The following is a 14,201-nucleotide window of genomic DNA, read 5'->3' on the forward strand; positions in this document are numbered from 1 at the left end:
GTTGGCTCCTCTGGTCGCGTGGTCCTGGGGCCCTCGGTGGGGAGCAGGAGAGCGGCGCGGTGAGGAGCGTGGGAGTGTGGCCAGCGCCGCAGGGGTCCTCTGCGCGTCGGCTCCGGCCCGGGCGCAGGCAGCGGTGCGGCGAATGCTAGGCGGCGGCGGGAAATCGCAGCGTCCTCAAGGAAAGCCGCAGCCTGCGAGGGCGTCTTCGGGGGGTGCCCCTGGAGCCGCACGGTGGGGACCAGCTGTCGCCAGGGCGTCCCCGTGCGCAGGACTCGTCTCGCAGAGTCACCCCGGTTCTCTCCAGATCGAAGCTCCCTCTCGGAGTCGCAGAACATTCAGGCTTCTTGAGGCAACCAGGATGGGCTGCCCGCGCGCTTCGCTGGTCCCCGGGCCGGCGCCGCGGAGTCCGCCCAGCATGCGCCCCGGGCACGCGGGAGGCCCGCAGCCTGTGCCCAGCGCCGGGCAAGTCTCCAGCTCTCCCTCCCCTGCTGGGATTCCACCAGCGCTGGGTTCAGGCAGCGAAGTTTGAGAGCTCAGACTCCGGTATCTGCAGCCCGGGTATGAATTCTCCCTCAAACACATGTTGTGTGTGGTTTTGGGCAAGTCACTCAGCTTGCTTGTCTGTCAGATGATGAAACTAGATTGCAAGGTTATTGTGAGGCTCACGTGAGCCACACCTCATGCCGTGGTGTCTGGCGCAGAGCCAGAGGGTGTAAATGTATTTACTTCCTTCCCTGGCTTGAATTCCATCTCCTTGGAGAAGCCTTCCAGATGTCCCCCTTCGTCACCTATCCAGTGATGACTCCCTTCCTTGAACTTCCAGACCCCCGCCACCATACACACACACACACACACACACACACGGACACATGCACACACACTCCTGTTGGGTGTATGTTGCCCTCTTCACCCTAAGCCTGGGCGGGCTGTGGGCAGGGCCCGTGGGTGCTCAGCTTTCACCTCTGGGGTTCTAGGGAGGAGTAGGGAATGACGAGCCTTCCCAATTTTCCAGGTATTCTGGAGATCACGGTGGTGAAGGTGAGCATTGTGGCCATCAAGGGGCTCTTCTCTGGGCGGTACCTGGCCATGAACAAGAGGGGACAGCTCTATGCTTCAGTGAGTCCAGTCCCTCTCATGGGCAGGCACTGATGGAGTAGCCAGCTTGCTTGAGCATCATGTCAGGGGACAGAGGGCACAGGGCAGTAGAATGCTTTGCCCAAGAGCCTACAGGACTTGCACAGAGACCAGGACCCCTAGCTGGGGACCGTGCCCAGTGGTCTTTTGGCTGCTTCTGTTAGAGGTGGCTCTAGCTTGAGTGACTTGGAGCATGGCTCTCTGGGGGGATCCCCCTGGAGATGAGGCACATCCTTCGATTTTTAGCACTGCCGGGTTAGAAAATGTTCCCCCAAACTTTGCTGTCATCACCATCACCCTTCCCTGAAGGGAGCTGAGAGCAGGGGAGAGATTGCCCCCCCAAAGTTTCACTGAAATAAATGGACTCAAGCCAACCTGGGGGCAAGTGAGGGTGTTTGTTGGGCAAAAGCTCTTCTGCTGGGGCAGCCAGAGCTCTCCTGCTAGTGCGGAAAGGAAGAAGAGGGTCAGGCCAGTGGTTCTCCCAGGGTGGAGAGGCAAGAGCTGTCTCTTCTCAGGAGGAAACTGAGAGGGAGGGAGACAGGACCCATGTCCCGTGCACACAGGGCCCACGAGCCTAGGCTTGGAACCCAAGGTGTCTACGCCTGTGCCTCCAAGACACCAGAAAGGGTCCTGAGACGCTGGGCATTGGCAGTGCTCCTCCTCCAAGGGGCGGGGGTGGGAAATATATGCAGTAAAATACATGGAACTTGGAAATTTGCTCCCTCCAACTAGTAATTACACGCAATTCGGCTGATACCTCCTTGGGCAATGAGAGGTTTTCCATCCACAGGTAACCTAGACAACGCAGCCTGCCTGGTGTCTCCCAGCAGTCACCTCTGTTCATCCGGGCTTGCTGGGGAAACGTACCAACATTTCCCTGCCCCCTTTGAAGTCGGACAAACCCTCCCTTAAACCGGTTATTTCACCACAGGTTTTCAGCTGTTTTGCTAAAGGAAGTGCAAATGCTGGAACGTGCCTGTTGGTTTCCTGTGGCCCAGGGGCCACTTGCTAGTAGCTGTGTCTGGGGGCAGGGTCCTCGCAGTGCCAGCCTCTCGTGCACGTTCTTCCACATGCCAGTCGTGGAAGAGGACTTCAAGAGGAAACCTAGGAAATGGCATACAAATTCTGTGCTTTCACCTCGATTGCCTCACGTGGCTGGGGAGAACCTTCCCTTCTGGGAATAAACCGCAGGAACCGAGGTAGGTGGGGCAAAGGGAAGTGAAGACAGAGCAGGATAATCTTCCCGGAGGTTTCCTGGCATGGTCAGGAATAGGAAGCACAAGGCCAGCCAGGGAATGGTAGGGGGTCATTTTGGGCCAGGGGCAGAAGGGGAGAAGGGTGAGCAGAAAGAGGGGGGATGATTCCTTCACCCATGAAACTCTTCCCTCTGCACAAAAATTGCCTAATGGATCTGGAAGAGGCAGGAGTAGGAGAAAACAGAGAGAAATTATATTACACCGAGGTTTAATAATGGAGCTGTTAGAGTATGGACTGTGGAGCCAGACTGCCTGGCTTTGAATTAGGCTCAGCTGCCTATGCCTTTTGACCTTAGGCAAATCATTTCACTGCTCTATCAGTTTATTCATTCACAAATAATACAAAAGCCTACTTCATAAAGTTATGGTAAGAATTAAATGAGTTATTAAACTTAGTACTCAAAGCAGTGCCGGGTCCACAGAAAACACTAAATAAATCTGGCTATAGCATTACGAATGTTTTCGTCGGGTCTGGGGTGAGACAGATACTGCTACTTCCAGAAATATAAAAGTTTAAGTGTGTTAATTAAAAATTCAGAGTAGCCTGTTCAACTGTGCTGTCGATATGGTAGCCACTAGCCACATGTGGCCATTTTTATATGTAAATTAATTAAGATTAAATAAAATTTAGAATTCAGTTCCTTCATCACATTAGCCACATTAGCTTAGTATGCACATGTGGCTAGGACTACCATATCAGACAGCATAGATATAGAAATTTCTGTCATTGCAGAAAATTCCATTAGACAGTGCTGCTCTAAGAAGAGAGGGAATAGAATGTATAACATTCAAATCAGTGGGGAGAAAATGGAACAAACGAACAAAAAACACCTTAATTGATCTATCAAAAGCAGAAATGGGGGAAAAAAGAAATATCCTGATAATACAGTAAACAGAAGATAGACAAATAAAATGGCAGAAGCAAATTCAAACATATCAGTAATTGCAATAAATGTGAATGAGTTCACCTTTTAAAGCAAAAACTCTGACTGAACTTAAAAGCATCTGCTTTTAAGAAGAGATACGAGAAATGATTACAGAGGTAACCCGTTGGGTTAAAGTTGTTTGAAAACGCAGAGACTCCCTGAAGGACTCTCTGCAGGAGGGAGAGCTTACTGTCACATGACTAAAGGTAGGCACCTCTGGGGTGAGTGAGTTTCAGAAGCAGGAGAGAGAGGTGATGGGAGCTGATAAAGTCTAAATCTAACTACAGCTGCTGTTTGTGCCACAAACTGTTGAAAATGCCTTGATCTTTCTCTTTCCCCTGTATCTGCTTAAGGCCCCTTTTTCATTCCTGATGTTATCTGTATTTCTTTCTCCAGGATCATACTTGCCAAAACATTTTTTGTTTTCTTAGTCACATCAAAGAACCAACTTGAGTTTTAGTGATCAACTATCCTATTGTTAGGTTTTTTCCCTCCCATTTCGTTAACATCTGCTTTTATATTTCCACTTGCTCCTTGGGTTCATTTTGTTGTAATTTTCCTAGCTTCTTCATTCAAAGGCTTAATTAATTTATTTTCAGGTTTTGGCAGGGGGAGTGGTTCTGATAAAAAGTCATAATTCTCACCTGAGTACCTCTTTGACCACATCTCAGTTTCTATGTGGCCCTTTTATTCTAATTTAATTCCAAATAGGTGGTTGTTTCCATTTTATTCCTTCTTGGGGTGTGTGTGTGTGTGTGTGTGTGTGTGTGTGTGTGTGTGTGTGTGTGTGTGTGTGTGTGTTGTGTGTGTCTTCTTGATGTTTTTGCTGGTTTTTTTTGTCTCTGAATGAAAAATGCATGGTTAAAAAAAGCTTGTCTGGAATACCAGGAACAAACAGGTTGTGCTATTTGGCATGTTCCTACCCCAGATCTGCAGAAAAGAGTGAAAGAAAGTCAGCATTTTCTTCCTCTTAGACTCTTAGCACCAGCTGTTGCAGGAGTGAACTTTGAAGGGAAGCCAGGGATGACAACAAGCTTGTGTTTTCTTAGCCAGGTCTAGAAATAGACAGAAGGACCAGGTAGTAATATGAGGGTACTTCAAAAAGTTCATAGAAATACTCATATAATCTTTCAGTTCTATTTTTCCATGAACTTTTTGAAGTACCCTCATAGGAGTCATAGGAATTCTCCTTGAACACACTTCCTATGTGCCAGTAACCTTTCTCTACTGAACTCTTCCAAGAGCCAATGAGAAAGGATATATTAGCCCCATTTTATAGATGAGGAAACTGGAGTTCAAGAAGAAGCGACTTGCCCGAAAGGTCACCTAGAGCAAGTGGCAGTGCTGAGACTACAATGCCGTCTTTTCAGTCTGTGTCCTCCTTGCTTTCCACTGTGCTGAGCTGTCAACAGCACGTCGTATAACAACTTAGAGTGGCATTTATGAAACCCTGTCATAGATTTCATCTTCCCATCAGCTCTGGAAGCAAGCAGGGTAGGTGTTATTGTCCCCATTTTACACATGAGCAAAGTGAGACTGAGAGATCTAGGGTAATAAACAGATGCAGTTGTGGAAAGCTATCCACGAACAAGCAACAGAGAAGTTCAGGAATATCCTTAATAACCAGAACTCTCGGGTAACTGGAATTCTTACAGCTGGGTGGGGTGGGGAGGGGAAGAAGCAAATGACAAGAAAACAAAGCTACCAAAACAAATACAAAACAAGACACAAACCTCTCACATTCTCACGTTCAGCCTAGGATTTTCTTCCTTCGTCATTAGTTTGTTCATTCATAAAATGGGAGTAGTAAAGCACTGATTTCTTTGGGCTTAGGGAGGATTTTACAGAATTATTATTTTTGAGCTCATCATTTATTTTCATTATAATCATTTGCCTTCTCATTATAAGTATTGATTTAGTTTTATTTCTCATCTTTAGCTGATGGCCCACTTGGATAATCTAGGACTAAAAGCCCCAAAATTTAAGATGCAGAGATCTGAATCATCATGCAGTATAGTGTTTCCTAAGTAACAAACAGATGGGTCATGGCCTCTCCTGATTTCCACTAACTGTCCTTCATACTTGCTCATGCACTCAGAAATCTCTATTTCACCTTAAAGGAAAAAAGTGTTTGTATGGTTACTTTGTCTATTGGTATTTTTAAAAATAGAAGTCGAAAAAGATCTTTTATCAATGTTTCATGATCCTTTCGGAAGAGACTGATCTAGTAACATTTCACATTTCAGTTGTCCATTGTTGTGTAACAAAATACCCCCAAATTTACAGTTGTCTCTATAACAACCACTTGATTATCTACAATGGTTCTCCAGGTTGAATGGGCTCAGTTGGGTGGTTCTTCTGCTGCAGTCACTTCAGGTCTCTAATGAAACTGCAGTCAGATGGCAGCTACAGTTGGAATCATCTGGAAGCCCATATAGAATGCTGGGATGGCTGAGCCTCTCTCTGTCTTTATTGTCTAAGGGTTTCTCCCCATGTTTTCTCCATGTGTCAGTGTAGCCAGACTTTTTACATGGTAGCTTAGGGCTCCCCAAAAAACATAAAAGTGAAAACTGCTCAAATCTTAGGCCCAGGACTGGCACAGTGTCATTTCAGCCATATTTTGGTGGTTAAAACTAGTCACAGAGCTACCCAGAGTCAGTGTGAGAGGAGACCACATAAGGGAATAAACACTAAGAGGCTTGGTTCATTGGGAGTCATAGTTAGAGACTAGCTCCCACAGCCCAGAAAGGGAAAGAGACTGGCCTAGTGTCACATACCAAGTTAGTTGTCAAAACAGAAAAGAACCTTAGTTCCCTAATATATCTAATGCATTGTCCTTTCCTCATTACCATGCATATAAAAATGACTTGGAACTCCTACAAATTCCTCAATTAACAAAATAAAAATAGTTTCCTCTCCCACCCAAACTAAGAAAGCATATGTTTTAAGGGTACTCTCAACCAAGATGGAGAGGTTGCAGGTTCATTAAGTGAATCTGGAAATTCTGTTATCTAGTATATTAATTGGGAGCTTTTAAATTGCAATTTATATAAACCAAGTCAACTTGGCATGTTGTAGATGCCAGATAAATAAATTTATATGGAGGAATGGGTGTGTGAATGGGTATATAAGGGGATGGAATACAAAGACAGGTGGATGAATGGGTGGATTTGTGGATAGATGGATCAATAAATTAATGGATGGTTGAGTGAATTAAGGGGCAGGTAATGAACAGACAGATGGATGAATATGTGGATGGATGGAGTAGATGGATAGATGGATAGGTGGGTGGATGGATGGATGGACAAATGGATGGGTGAATAGATGAAGCAGATGGATGGATAAATGGAGGGAATGACAGATGGAAGGGAGGTTGGGTGGAGAGGTGCTCTGGCAAGGAACCATTCTGAACTCTGTCTCTGTCACTTTTGTTTTCCAGGCTGTCCCCCACCTGTGCTGCCCCTGTGTGCCTCTATGTCTTTGCTGGGTGGCCGGGCCTTTGGTTATGAACTGGCAGTCATGTCAGGTGCCCTGTTGCCACTGCAGCTTGACGTTGGGCTAAGTTGCTCGGAGCAGGAGCTCCTGGTGGGCAGCCTGCTCCTGGGCGCTCTCCTTGCCTCCCTGGTGGGGGCTTCCTCATTGACTGCTGTGGCAGGAAACAAGCCATCCTTGGGAGCAACTTGGTGCTGTTGGCAGGCAGCCTGAGCCTGGGCCTGGCTGCCTCCCTGGTCTGGTTGGTCCTGGGTTGCTCGGCGGTTGGCTTTGCCATCTCCCTCTCATCCATGGCCTGCTGTATCTACGTGTCTGAGCTGGTGGGGCCATGGCAGAGGGAATTGTTGGTGCCCTCTACGAGGCAGGCATCACCATGGGCATCCTGCTCTCCTATGCCCTCAACTACGTACTGGCCAGTGCCCCATGGGGATGGGCTGTTGTGCCTGCTCTCCTGCCATCCCTCAGCCTCCTCTTCCTCCCTGCCAGTGCAGATGAGACTGCAGCCCACAGGGACCTCATCCCGCCCCAGGGAGGTGAGGTCAACAAGCTGGGCCTGGGGAGGCCACAGTACTCCTTTCTAGACCTCTTCAGGGCACAGGATAACATGCGAGGCCGGACCACAGTGGGACAGGGGCTGGTGCTTTTCCAACAGGACAGCCCAATGTGCTATACTATGCCTCCACCGTCTTCCACTCGGTCAGCTTCCGTGGGGGATCCTCAGCTGTCCTGACCTCTGTGGGGCTTGGCGTGGTGAAGGTAGCAGCAACCCTCACTGCCATGGGGCTGGTGGACCACGTGGGTCGCAGGGCCCTGTTGCTAGCTGGCTGTGCCCTCATGGCCTGTCAGTCAGTGGCATAGGCCTCGTCAGCTTTGCCATGCCCATGGGCTCAGGCCCAAGCTGCCTGGCCATGCCCAATGCCACCATGGCAGATGGCATGCCCAATGGCCGACAGGCCTCCCTAGAGACTCTGTCCTACTAGAGGGCTCAGCTCCACCTCCAATGCCAAGAACTAGAGAGGACCAAAGGGAGCTGGTCTTGTCAGTTGCTAAGAAAACCAGGCCCCATCCTGGAGCTGGAGACCCCTCAGCCCCTCTCCTGCCAGCCCTGAGCACCGCCTTGCTGGCGTTCCCTGTGCCAACAACCCCAGAGCATGTGCCACTGTGCTGGACCGTGCTGGTCTGCATGATGGTCTTTGTGAGTGCTTTCTCCTTTGGATTTGGACCACGTGAGTGGAGTCTTCATGCAGGTGACTCTGGAACCTTCTACCCATCTTAGTGGGAAATTCCAGTCAGGGTCTCAGAGGAACAGTATAGGTGAATTGACCATGAAGCTTCAGGGCTCCTCTCAGGGCTAGTTAGGCTAGGGCCTAACTTGATGTTTGTAATTTTTATTTTAATGGCCCCCAAATCATTTAAGCCTCAGGCCTCATAAATCCTGGATCTGCCCCTGGATAGCTCAATTAAAAGAGATTACTGAAAGGGGTTTATTGAATAGGGTGAAAACCAACCATCCCAGTTTGCCCAGGACTGTTCCGGTCTTGGCACTGAAGGTCTTGTGTCCCAGGAAACCTCTCAGTCTCGGGCAAACTGAGATCATTGGTCACCCTGCAGGGATCCTCATCACAGTGTGGGGGAAGCAGCAGGGGAGGATTTGGTGGCAGGAGCCTGACATTCAGCCTGAATCACATCATTGGGTGGCCACCTGCTTGACCCATTGGTGCCAGGCCCTGCGTCCCAGCCCCAGCCCAGGAGCCCTCCTGCTCTCCTGTCCTAGTGACCTGGCTTGTCCTCAGTGAGACCTACCCCATGGAGATCAGAGGGAGAGCCTTCGCCTTCTGCAACAGCTTCAACTGGGCTGCCAACCTCTTCATCAGCCTCTCCTTCCTCGATCTCATCGGTAAGTCCTCTGATCTAATTCCTGGGCCCATTCTTTCCAGACCCAGGAACAGTTTCCTACACATGGAGCCGGCGTGTCTGTATCTGTCAAGTTATAAGTGACAGAAAACCTGATGCACATCAGCTTATGAACAAAAGGGAATATTTTGTTGTAAATCACTGAAAGAGGGGTGGTTGGCTTGAAACACAGCTGATCCAAGAGGCTCCACCGAAAGCATCGGCCACTTTCCACTCCCTCTCAGCACAGCATCCCACTCTGGGGGCTCCATCCCAGACAGACCCACCTCAGTGTGGCAAAGACGGCCACCAGCAGCAGATATCAGAAAAAAGAGCACCTTTCCCGGTGGCCCCCCACCCAATGGACAACGCTCACTGGCTCAGCAAGATCACGTGCCTATCCCTGAACCTATCACAGTGGCTGGAGGGTGGCTATTCTGATACCCAGGTGGGGGGCACATTCCCACCCTGGAGGCGGTGGGGGGACGCCTCACCCATGGCCTGGACCAAGGGTGGGGGAGGGATGGTTCCACAGAGAAAAATTGGGGTGCTGGTATCAGAAAAGGCGGAGGGGTTGAAAAATGAAGACGACAGATGACATGACTGGCTAGGCTGCCTCATTCTGGACCCATCAGGGAGTGGGCTGGCTTTATTGGCATACTTGGGAGAACAGGCAGAGGAAGAGGAAGGGCTGAAGCATCCAGCCCCCTTCCTCCAGGAAGCCATCTCCGATTGGGGTGGGAGGGGACAAGCCCTGGTTGGGGGCTGGGGGCAAGGGGGCTGGAGAAATAAGTGTGTGTCTCTGCTCCCCCCAGACAAGTCTATTTTCTTTTCTGTGGCCAAAATTCCTCACTCTAAAGCAGAAGGGTTTTTTGAATTTTCCTATTTGTAGCAGCAGAACTATTCTTCAACTAAAACTTTATGCAGAAACTCTATGGAAGTGTCCAAGACAACATCTAGAGCCCTTAGACGTGCTGAAAATTCTCCAGGCTAGATAATAGATGATATTCCACACTGGGTACTGGCAAGAACTCATCTGAGACCAGCAGGCACAAGAGCTGCCATGTTTATTTGCTCTACACCAGCTTAGACTGGCTCATGCCCACCTGCCAGCTGGAAGTTCTTCTCAGATCTAGTTGGGTGACATCACCTCTTCCCCCCAAATCCCCCAACCCAGTCTGACGGGTGGTGGGATGGTGTTGAAATCATATGGGTGCAGAACACCAGGGAAGGGACTCTGAGATGCTGAGATGCTCATGCCCAAGGCCACTGGTCTTTGCTAGGCCTTGCTCATCTGAGTCAAAGTGGGCAGGGCGCCTTCACTGCGAGCCCCAATGTGCGGTTCTTAGGGTTCAGCCATTTTCCTACTCCCTGGGGCCAAGAGTCAAAGGCACGGCCACCTCGGGGGGGACTGTGGGAAACACTGGCGGTAGGACCCAACCACCATGACTGTCTTCCACCCCTGTCTTAGGGAATCCAAGCTTCTCCCTGCTGCCTCAGTCTTCATGCATTTCCCTTTATGTGGAATGAATGAATGAGTGAGGAAGGAAGGAAGGAAGTGAGGAAGGAAGGAAGGAAGGAAGGAAGGAAGGAAGGAAGGAAGGAAGGAAGGAAGGAAGGAAGGAAGGAAGGAAGGAAGGAAGGAAAAAAGTTTTTTTAGAATTGTGTCATATTATTATTATCCCCATTTCACAGATGGGAAAATTCATCCTTCCCCAGCGCAGACAGGTAGTCAGAAGACTAGAACCAGCCCTCCTGTCCCCCGGCTCAGTGCTCTCCCCACTGGGGTCAGGCCCAGCTGGTCAGGGGAGGCTGCCTGGAGGAGGTGTGGCCATGGCTGTTAGAGGTGAGAACAGCGTCCAAAACATAATTTGTGCTTCCACCTTGCCAAAGTCTCTTTCTTCACAGTCTCCTTTCTCTGTCTTTGGCTGACTGAATTCAAAGGACTTGGGGTCATCCCCATCCTGGTCACCGGCCCTAGGCCCTGGCCCTCACCTGAGGCTCCAGGAAGAGTGACAGGCTGGGGTGCTGGGCCCTCTGCCCAGGACTGAGTCATGGCTTCTGTCCTCTCTCCCAAACCAGTCAGACACAGGCTAAACTGGCTGAAGCTCAATTCCCTCAGCCATCAGTTCACCAAATGGCCATTCATGGAATTTCTGAGAATTTTTTTTTTTTTTTGAAACTGACCTTTGCCAAAGCTATATCCATGAAGCTGTTTTACTAGTAGTGAGTTGGATGTCATTTTCCCTCGGTTCAGGTTTTCCAATTCCCAGCATGGTTAGTGTTTTGGATGTGGGTGAGTCGTTTTTCCCATAAATACAAGTTGCCATTGTCTCTGTGTTTGTGGATTTGTGCCCCGGCTCTTTCCCTAACTTTGGGACAACCAGTTCAACTCTTACTATATGTGGTACTTACCTGACAGCTTGTTGGTCATTCTGCAAATCAACCCTCTAGAGAATTTGCTTTGGGTGAGCTGATTTCAATGCTCGACCTAGAACCCTCTGGCTGGCCTAGGCTGCGGGGCCAGAGTGCTCGGCTCCCCGGCCCCCACCCCCTCCCTCCTGTTCCCAGGCGCCATCGGCTTGTCCTGGACCTTCCTGCTCTACAGACTGACCGCTGTCCTTGGCCTGGGCTTCATCTATTTATTTGTTCACAAAACAAAAGGGCAATCATTGGCAGGGATAGACCAGCAGTTCCAGAAAAGACGGTACGAGGTAGACGGGGTGGGTCCAAGAGGAAGAGCTACAGCAAAGCCCAGCACGTCACTCAGGAGCGCAGTCCCCATACTGTCTCCTTGTGAGACAGTGCTCTTCTTCTCTTCCTGTCTCTCCTGCTGCCTGGACACTGTGAATTTTGTCTGATCTTTACACACGAGCTGTTTTCCATGAATTGTTTTGTGTCTTTCTATAGCAGCTTTTCATTTAAGGCCCAGCTCACAGGGATATTAAAATCACGCAGATGTGGAATCACAGGAGGTTAGAATGGTGGAATGTTAAAACCACAGAATCTTGGAGTCATGGAACCTTAACATTATAACTGTGGCCCTTTGTCATTGCTTCCAAAGAACTGTGGGCTTCATCCATCCACTCAGTGGGTATTAAGTTCCTATTATGTGCTAGGCAGTGTTCTAGGCCTTAGGAAATGTGGCCGAGAATAAGATGGACAAGGTTCTTGTCCTCACGGAGCTTCCATTTGAGTGGGGGAGGAGGACAGAAAATAAACAAGCCAGCAAATGCATTAGCAAGAACATTTTAGTTGGTGATGTGTAATTAGAAGAAAATGAAACAGCGTGACATGTGTCGAGAGGGCTAGGTTGGCGGAGAGGGGATAGAGGGGCAAGGAGTTGTGGCTGAATTAGAGTGGGTGGTCAGAGAGGGAAGGCCCTCTGAGGAGGTGCAATTTAAGTTAGCGAGACGAAGGAGGCAGTTGGGGAATGATAAGGGTTTCCCCGGTAGAGGGAACAGCAATGGAAAGGCCCTGAGCTGGGAGCGAACCTGGCAAAGGCAAGAAGCGAGGAAGCCAGTGTGGAGGAGTGGAGCATCAGATCAGCCAGTCGGGCAGGAGCTACATCACCTAAGTCTTCGGGTCACAGAGGGAAGTTCACAATCTTAGCATCATGGGAACTTAAGCTGTTTGAATAAGAGAAGAGTCGAACGGGAGCATTGGAAGTGACCTCAAAGCGCTACAGTCCTAAGCATCCTCAGCAAATGTCTCCAGTTACCTTTTGTAGCAAAGGGGTAGTCCCCAGCTCCTGACAGCCCATTCTGTTTCTGGGAGGCCCTAAAGATTTTTTAAAAATCATTCTGGTATTGAGTTGAAACTGGCCTCCCTGCAGCTGCCTGCTAAGCCCTGCCCACATGGGGCCCCCGCAGCAATGCACGATGAGCCCAGTGTGAGAGATGGCACCTTCTGCAGGTTTCTCAGCAGCCCAGCTGTATTAATTAAGCAATAGTTTCTGCTGCTTGAAATAGTCCCAATGTAAGGGATCCCAGCCTGGATTGGCTGCTGTGCTACATGAGGTCATCCAGGGTCCCAGGCTCCTTCTGTCTTGCTGCTCTGCCATCTCCACAATATTGCCTTTTCCACATGGCCCAAGTCAGCTTCACCACATTCCCACAAGAGGAAGGGGAGGACACAAGCCTCAAGGTCACTTCCAGCCACATCCCTTCGGACAGAACCTGGCTACACTCCCTCACAGGGGAGGCTGGGAAAAGTGGTCTTCAATCATGTCTTTAGCAGCGATGCCCTCAGCTAAAAATCAAGGATTCTGTTACTAGATAGCTGCCTGGGATCTCTGCCATACTAGTTTTCTTGGAGAAGATCCCAGACTCATCCTCTGGGACAGAGAGCAGAGGAGACAGAGAGGAAGGTGGAAGCCAGAGCTGGGGTAAGGCAGGGTGTGACTGTAGCTGAGGGCAGTGCCAGGCTAGACCTGGGGTATCAGGGTCACCTGGGGATCCTGGGCCAGCCTTTGGGGACAGGAGGCTGGCACTGCCTCAACTGTGAAAGACAGGAAGTTAGGGACTTTGGTACAGTCCAGAGGCAGGCTGTGTTTTATCACTTCAGTCCCTATAGTTTAGGAGGCCCCTGATATCAGAGGACACAGAAAGAGAGAAAGAAACTTGAAAGAAAGGGACCAGGACAGCCCCAGGGATTTTGATAGCAGGGACTCAAGGGACATGCAACAACTCAAGACCACATGCAACAAAGAAGAGACACTTTTAGAGAGACATTAGTAACAAAGGGCTCAAACCCTCTTACAGTCAATGTGTGTTGGCTGCCATAGGTTGTTCATTGCATTTTCACATCAGGTTATTTGGGTTCAAAATAGACCCCTTCCATCCGCTCAGGATTTTCAAAACTTTTGAAAATCCCCGTTTTATCTCAATCCCCCAGAGTTCTCCTCTCCTCACAGTGTCTGGGTACTGCCGTATATCCAGCGGTGTGCTGGAGCTGCCTTGTACTGGCTGGAGAAAGCTGATTGCTAAATTTTTAGGATTTTTGTGCATTGGTTGTGAAATACAGCCATTATAAAAAATTAAATTATTTAAACTTACAATTAAATAGATTATATTAAAACAAAGGTAATTAATACTGAGAACTCATCACCTCCTAATTATTTCACTACATTTTTACTATTATCTGTGCTCTTGAGGTTATTTTCATGTAGTGTATCCTATGCGGGATGGAGGGCAGATACCGTGCTCTTGTCCCGATTCTGCATTCAGTGATGTCACATTGGTCATTTAAACTGGCCATGGGACTGTATTCTCATCACAGAGATTAGGGAGGTCAGGGCTTGACTTATCGTTTTGTTGATTTCCTAGACTTAGGAATGTGCCGGATAAAATGTTAATAATGCAAGTTAAACTTAAATGTGTGTTGTGTCTGTAACCCATACGTTGTGAATAGCACGGAAAAATGAAGGACTATTCTTCCAGTATTTGAACACTGTTACCTAATTGAGCACACAAGTTGCTCATGTTGTTAGTGAAGGAGT

The 14,201-nt window shown here is 49.1% G+C and overlaps 1 pseudogene; it reads left to right on the top strand.

Annotated features, from left to right (window-relative positions):
• Positions 1-358: 358 nt before the first annotated feature.
• LOC134364511 (solute carrier family 2, facilitated glucose transporter member 10-like) overlaps positions 359-14,201 on the top strand; it is a 66,094-nt pseudogene continuing 52,251 nt past the window's right edge.

This window comes from Cynocephalus volans, chromosome 16 (genome assembly GCF_027409185.1).
Source record: "Cynocephalus volans isolate mCynVol1 chromosome 16, mCynVol1.pri, whole genome shotgun sequence".
In the NCBI taxonomy this organism is placed as follows: domain Eukaryota; kingdom Metazoa; phylum Chordata; class Mammalia; order Dermoptera; family Cynocephalidae; genus Cynocephalus; species Cynocephalus volans.